The 7,352-nt window shown below is 44.2% G+C and overlaps 1 protein-coding gene across 1 annotated transcript in view; it reads left to right on the top strand.

The window, feature by feature from the left end:
- Nucleotides 1-7,352, top strand: part of LOC122562401 (probable E3 ubiquitin-protein ligase HECTD4) — a 293,168-nt gene that overhangs the window by 70,593 nt on the left and 215,223 nt on the right. The window lies entirely within an intron of this gene.

The following is a 7,352-nucleotide window of genomic DNA, read 5'->3' as shown; positions in this document are numbered from 1 at the left end:
AGGAGGGTGGGGTGGGGCTGGGGGTAAGGTAGCTGGGAAGGCAATGTGTAGATTAAGGTGATGGTGATAGATCGGAGGGGAGGTTGGAGCGGATAGATGAGAAGGAAGATGGACAGGTAGGTCAGTTCAAGGGGACGGTGCTGAGTTGGTGGGTTGGATCTGGGATGAGATGGGGAGAGGGGAGATTAGAAAACTGGTGAAATTGACGTGATGCTGTGTGTTTGGAGGGTCCCAAGGTGGTAGAGGAGGGGTTCTTCCTCCAGTTGGTGGGTGGCTTTGATTTGGCGGTGGAGGTGGCCCAGGACTTGCATGTCCTTAGCAGTGTGAGAGCGGGAGTTGAAGTGGTTGACCACAGGGCAGTCGGGTTGTTTGGTGCATGTGTCCCAGAGATGTTCCCAGAAACATTCTGCGAGTTGGCATCGTGTCTCCCCAATGTAGAGGAGACCACATCGAGAGTAACTAGGAAGAGAATAGGGCCCGTTAAAGATCAGTAAGGCTGTGTGTGGAACCGCAGGAAATGGGTGATATGCTAAACGAGTATTTTGCATTAGCATTTACTGTGGTGAAGGATAAAAGGTATAGAACATAAGGAAATGAGTACCGACATCTGGAAAATTGTCCACATTACAGAGGAGGAGTACTTGACTGCTTAAATGCATAACGGTGGACAAATCCCAGGGGACCTGATCAGGTGTAGTCCAGAACTCTGGGAAGCAAGAGAAGTGATTGCTGGGCCCTTTGCTGAGATATTTATATCATCAATAGCCATAAGTGAGGCACTGGAAGTCTGGAGGTTGGCTAACATGGTGGCACTACTTAAGAAACATAGTAAGGAAAAGCCAAGGAAGTACAGACCGGTGAGCCTGAAATGGGTGGTGGGCAATTTGATAGCGGGAATCCTGAAGGGCATGATTTACATGTATTTGGAAAGCCAAGGACTGATTAGGAATAGTCAACATGGCTTTGTGCGTGGGAAATAATGTCTCACTAACTTGATTAAGTTTTTAAAAGAAGTAATGAAGAGGATTGATGAGGTCAGAGTGGTTGATGTGACCTATATGGACTTCAGTGAGATGTTTGATAAGGTTCCTTATGGTAGACTGGTTAGCAATTTTCAGTTGAAATGTGGTGCTGTAAAAGCATAGCAGGTCAGGCAACAGTTGAGCCACATGGAATATAGGGAAAACCAGTCATTTGGATACATGGAGCAGGATGAAATGCGGATCATCCGGGAGGCAGAGGGAGAAATTGAGAGGATGTACAGGGAGGTGGTCACAGGATTCTGAAGGGGGGTGGGGGGAGGGGGGGGGGGTGTTGAGCAGCCAGAAATCATGGTACATGTTGGCACCAGTGATCTAGCCAGGAAAGGGATTGAAGATCTGAAAAATGACTACGGAGAGCTAGGTTAGAAGCTGAAGAGCAGGACAAGTCAAGTGTTCTCAGGTTTGCTACAGGTGTCACACGATAGTGAGGTGAGGAGCAGTCAGTAAGTGCAGCTTAACACGTGGCTGCGAGGCTGGTGCAGAAGGGAAGGCTTCAGAACCTTAAACCATTGGGATGCCTTCTGGGGGCGGTGGGACCTGTACATGAAGGATGAACTGGAGAGGCTAAAATGTCCTCGGTGCGAGATTTGCTCGTGTAGTTCAGGAGGGTTTAAACTAATTTAGCAGGGGGGTGGGAGTCAGAGCTACACATCTGAGATCGGCAGTAGTTGTAGATGGGGCAGGATGTACTGAATCTATCGGGAAAACTTTTCATGTGATGAAACAAAAGAATCTGTTAGTGTGTCTGCTTTATTGCAAGGAGTGTCAGAAATAAGAATGGTGAACTTAGAGCATGGATCAGTACTTGGGACTATGATGTTGTGGCCATGACAGAGACGTGGGTTTCACAGAGGCAGGCAGGGTTTAGAACTTTTAAAAAGAAGGGAGAGTGGAAAAAGAGGAGGGGGGTGTAGCATTGCTAATCAGAGAGTGCATCACAGCTATTGAAATGAAGGTTATCGAGGAAGGTTTGTCTACTGAGTTAGTATGGGTGGAAGTTAGGAACAGCAAGGGAGCAGTCACCTCATTGGGGGGGTTTCTACAGACCCCCGGATATGAGTAGGAAGATCGAAGAACTCATAGGCCGGCAGATTTTGGAAAAATGCAGATGTAGCAGGGTTGTTGTTACGGGTGACTTCAACTTTCCCAATATTGACTGGAACTCAGTGCAGATGGTTTGGATGGAGCCATTTTTGTCAGGTGTGTTCAGGAGGGTTTCCTTACTTAGTATGTAGACAGATCGACAAGGGGAGAGACCATTTTGGATTTGGTGCTTGGCAATGAACCAGGATAGGTGTCAGATCTCGCGGTGGGAGAACATTTTGATGACAGTGACCATAACTGCCTCACATTTTCCATAGCCATGGATAGGGAGAGGAGCAGTTGCCATGGGAAGATATTTAATTGGGGAAAAGGAAATTATGACGCTATCAGATAGGAGTTGGGGAGTACAGATTGGGAGCAATTGTTCCACAGAAAGGGCACAACAGACATGTGGAAACTGTTTAAGGAGCAGTTGTTGTGAGTGATGCAAAAATTTGTTCCCCTGAGATAGACAAGAAGGGGTAAGATTAAGGAGCCTTGGATGACAAAAACAGAGGAGCTTCTCGTCAAAAGGAAGAAGGCAGCTTACGTAAGGTGGAGGAAGCAAGGGTCTAGCACAGCTTTAGAGGATTACAGACTTGCTGGAATGGAGCTCAGAAATGGACTGAGGAGAGCCAGGAGGGGACACCAAAAAGGATTAGGGAGAACCCAAAGGCATTTTACTCATACATGAGGAATAAGAGAATGATCAGGGAGAAGGTAAGGCCGATCAGGGATAACGTAGGGAACTTGTGTGTGGAATCTGAGCAGATAGGAGAAGCCCTAAATGAGTTATTTGCTTCAGTTTTCACTAAGGAGTAGAAGAACCTTGTTATGAATGAGAACTTTGAGGAGCTGGGAAATAGGCTTGAACAGATTAAAATTGATGAAGTTCCTTTGCTGGAAATTTTGGCAAACATTAAGATGAATAAATCCTCAAGGCCAGACCAGATTTATCCTAGGTTGCTCCGGGAAGCGAGAAAAGAGGTTGCTAAACCGCTGGCGAAGATCTTTGCTGCTTCACTTTCCACAAGAGTCGATCTGGAGGATTGGAGGGAGGTGAATGTTGTTCCTCTTTTCAAGAAGAATAATAGGGAAATTCCTGGCAATTACAGACCAGTCAGTCTTGCGTCTTGTAGTCAGCAAGGTTTTGGAAAGAATTCTGAGGGATAGGACTTATGACTAATTGGAAAAGCATAGTATGATTAAAGGCAGTCAGCATGACTTTGTGAGGGGCAGGTCATGCCTCACAAATCTTATTGACTTCTTTGAGGAGGTGACAAGACAGGTCGAGCAGTGGATGTGGTGTATATGGACTTCGGCAAGCCATTTGATAAGGTTCCCCATGGTAAGCTCATTCATAAAGTCAAGGAGATATGGGATACAGGGAGATTTGGCTATCTGGATTCAGAATTGGTTCGCTGACAGAAGGCAGAGAATGGTGGTAGACGTAAAGTATTCTGCCTGGAGGTCAGTGGTGAATGGTGTTCTGCAGTGCTTTGTTCTTGGGCCTCTGCTCTTTGTGGTTTTTATAAATGACTTGGGAAGAGGTTGAAGGGTAGGTTAGTAAATTTGCTGATGACACAAAGTTTGGTGGTACTGCTGATAGTATCGAGGGCTATTGCTGGCTGCAGTGTGACTTAGACAGGATGCAGACCTGGACTGAGAAATGGCAGATGGAGTTCAACCTGGATAAATGCAAAGTGATGCATTTTGGAAGGTTGAACTCGAATGCTGAATATAGGATTAGAGACAGGATTCTTAACAGTGTGGAGGAACAGCGGGATCTTGATGTTCAAGTGCATAAATACCTCAAAGTTGCCACCCAAGTGGATAGGTTTGTTAAGAAAGCATATGGTGTTTTGGCTTTCATTAACAGGGGGATCAAGTTTGAGTCGCGAGGTTTTGCTATAGCTCTCCAAAACCCTGGTGAGAGAACACTTGGAATGTTGTGTCCAGTTCTGGTCGCCCTGTTATAGGAAAGATGCGGAGGCTTTGGAGAGGATGTAAAGAAGGTTTGCCAGGATGCTGCCTGGACTGGAAGGCTTGTCTTACGATGAGAAGGTGATTAAGTTTGGACTTTTCTCTCTGGGGAGAAAGAGGGAGGGAAGTGACATGATTGAGCTATACAAGGTAATGAGAGACATGGATAGAATTGATAGCCACATTGACTGCCGTGAGGGGTCATAGGTTAAGGTTTTTTAGATTAGATTAGATTGCTTACAGTGTGGAAACAGGCCCTTCGGCCCAACAAGTCCACACCGACCCGCCGTAGCCCGACCCGCCGTAGCACAACCCACCCAGACCCATTCCCCTACATTTACCCCTTCACCTAACACTACGGGCAATTTAGCATGGCCAATTCACCTAACCACATCTTTAGACTGTGGGAGGAAACCGGAGCACCGGAGGAAACCCACACAAACACGGGAAGAATGTGCAAACTCCACACAGACAGTTGTCCTAGGTCCCTGGCGCTGTGAGGTAGAAGTGCTAACCGCTGAGCTGCCCTTAGATTAGGAATAATCCTTGACGCAACATCGTGGGCTGAAGGGCCTGTTCTGTGCTGTACTTTTCTATGTTCTATCTTGTATAGAACTGGCTTGAAGGTAGAAGACAGTGGGTCGTGATGGCGGATTGCTTTTCAGACTGAAGACCTGTGTCCTGCAGTGTGCGACAAAGATCCGTGCTGGGTCCACTGCTTTTCAACATTTATACAAATGATTTTGATGTGAAAATAGAAGGTTTGGTTAGTAGTTTTGCAAATGACACCAAAATTTGGAGGTGTAGTGGACAGCAAAAAAGGTTACCTCAGAGTACAACAGGATCTTACTCAGATGGGCCAATGAGCTGAGGAATGACAGATGGAGTTTAATTTAGGTAAATGTGAGGGGGGGGTTAGTCTCAAAATAACATGCACACGCAAGCACGCACTTCCACACAACTTTTTACTGCAACATTTTGACAACTTCCGCCTTTGCCTTGTACAGGAAGATGTTGGAGAGATTCCCTGGGGAAGGGGGCTTAAGGGTACACCCCTGTGTAGAAATCCAGGGAAAATGTAGAGGGAGAGAGAGGGCGGTAGGTCAGTCATTTGGAGACGGTGCTGGGCTTCCATCAATGTCCAGGACTGTTCTTGGCAGCATTTCAGTAAGCCAAGTTCATTTTTAATCATTGTAAACAAAAGAGACAATCAGTGTTAGAAACATTACATCAAAGAGGTGTTTCCATCGGGATCTTGAGATCTTCTTCAGATGATCCGAGATTCACATAATCGAGGTTCCTCTGTACGTACGTACATACTTGTCAGTTTTAAGCCCATCTAATGATTGTGTTTCCTCCTCTCTTGCCGTGGCCTGGACAGCATCTGCCACCATAGTTAATGACAAATGAAAATTATTATTTAAACAAATCAGCCATGCCTCCTGCCTCTAAATTCCATTTTTGGTCCCTAATTGTACCAACTTAGGATTCACGTGGTTATATTTGATTTTGGGGTTTCCTATGTTAGCTGCCTGTCTTTTTCTGTTATTACTCCCTTCTGAACTTTCTGTATTCAGCTTGGTTCTCAATTGTATTTCTAACTTGACATCTGTCTCAAGGATCCTTTTTCTTCTTTAACTTAATTTATATTTCCTTTGTCGTCGAAAGAGCTCTAGCTTTGTTTGTCTTGTCTTTTCCTTGTGGAGTGATATATTTTGATTGTGCCCAAACTATTTCCTCTAAGAAGTTAGCCCATTGAATTGTTACATTTGTTCTGCTTTTGTCCTTTTCCATACTGTGTTATGGTCACTAACACCAAAATGGTCACCTACTGTTAGTTCGTCCATCTGCCCTGCTTCATCTGAGAAGTCTAAATCTAGAATTGCATCTTTCCTTATTGGACTAATGTGCTGACTTAAAAAGTTGTCTTTCCCAGCTGTAGTTGTTGTATTGTTTTCACCTCTGAAATTTGCCCACTTATTTGCTTCTCTCTGTCCTCTTTTTGGGGGTCTGTACTACATGCCTAGCAGTGTGGCTTTGCCTTTTTGTGTCTGAACTCAAGCCGCATCATATCCAGTTCTGAAAAAGGGTTACTGGCTCCAAAACATTAAATCTGCTATGTTCCATTTGGTGATTCATTTAGTATATCATTATTCCTCACAACTGTAATTGATTCTTTAACTAATCGTATGCTGTGCCCTGACTTTGTTTGTTCTTTTGTGTCCTGCCCAAAGCCTTATGTCCAGGAATGTTGAACTGCTGTCATTGACCCTCTTTAAGCTGAGTGTCCATTTAACATTGATACCATGCTGCCACGTTTCCTCTATGCCCTCAGTTCGTCAACTTTATTTGCTGTACTCCTTCTGTTTACTTAATAGCTTAAATACTGCCAGATTTGTGTGCTTGGTTTCCTTCAAAGTCACTTCTTAAGGTTCTGCTCGGAATTTGCACTCTGTTTCCCCTACCTCTTTACCTTAAGCTCTCTGTAACTTCCTTGTAAGAAATGTTTCTGCATGAACATTTGCAGAAATACAAATTTTCAAACTTAAACTTAATTCCTTAAAGTATCCTTGATTTCTGCTCTGGTGAAGACCACCTATCGTGTGCAGGTTCCACCTTTCACTGGTTCCAATGTCTCAGAAAACTAATGTCCAACTGCCTATACCAGCTTTCCAGACATGTATTTATTTGAATTATTCTTTTTATATGTTCCGTAGCATATCGGACTAGGAGTAATACCAGGAATACTGCTTTAGAGCAGCCTTGAAATGGCAAAAATATGGTTCAAAGTTTAGTAGCGCAGGAGCAGAGAGAGATAATAGCGTGAATGTGGAAGTGATGTTTTGTTATTGAGGGGGTGTGGGATCTGCAATTCAGTTCAGGAGAGTATGGCTCTATTGAATACAGTCCTGCAGACACACATTGTCCTGTTTCACTTCATTCATGTGGTAACCCTCATGTTTTTGGTATTGATGCAAGAGGCATCATTATGGCATGGTCCAATCCATTTCCAGCACGGATTGTTAAATAGCAGTAGTTATAAACAATAGTATCTCTTTGTACCATATGGTTTCCTAAGAACACCGAGGCGCTTAATACTTATTGTTGATACAACTGAGATCAGCTAACTTAGCAGAGGTTACTGAATTAATTTGGCATTCTCCCTCTGGTCTTTATTTTTGAAGAAGTTAAACTTTTGAATTTTAGTCCTGTATGTCTGTGCTACACAAAGATTACAAATGA

This window comes from Chiloscyllium plagiosum, chromosome 25 (genome assembly GCF_004010195.1).
Source record: "Chiloscyllium plagiosum isolate BGI_BamShark_2017 chromosome 25, ASM401019v2, whole genome shotgun sequence".
Classification (NCBI taxonomy): Eukaryota; Metazoa; Chordata; class Chondrichthyes; order Orectolobiformes; family Hemiscylliidae; genus Chiloscyllium; species Chiloscyllium plagiosum.
Note: the sequence above shows the minus strand (reverse complement) of the source record. Positions and strands in the feature narration are given on the sequence as shown.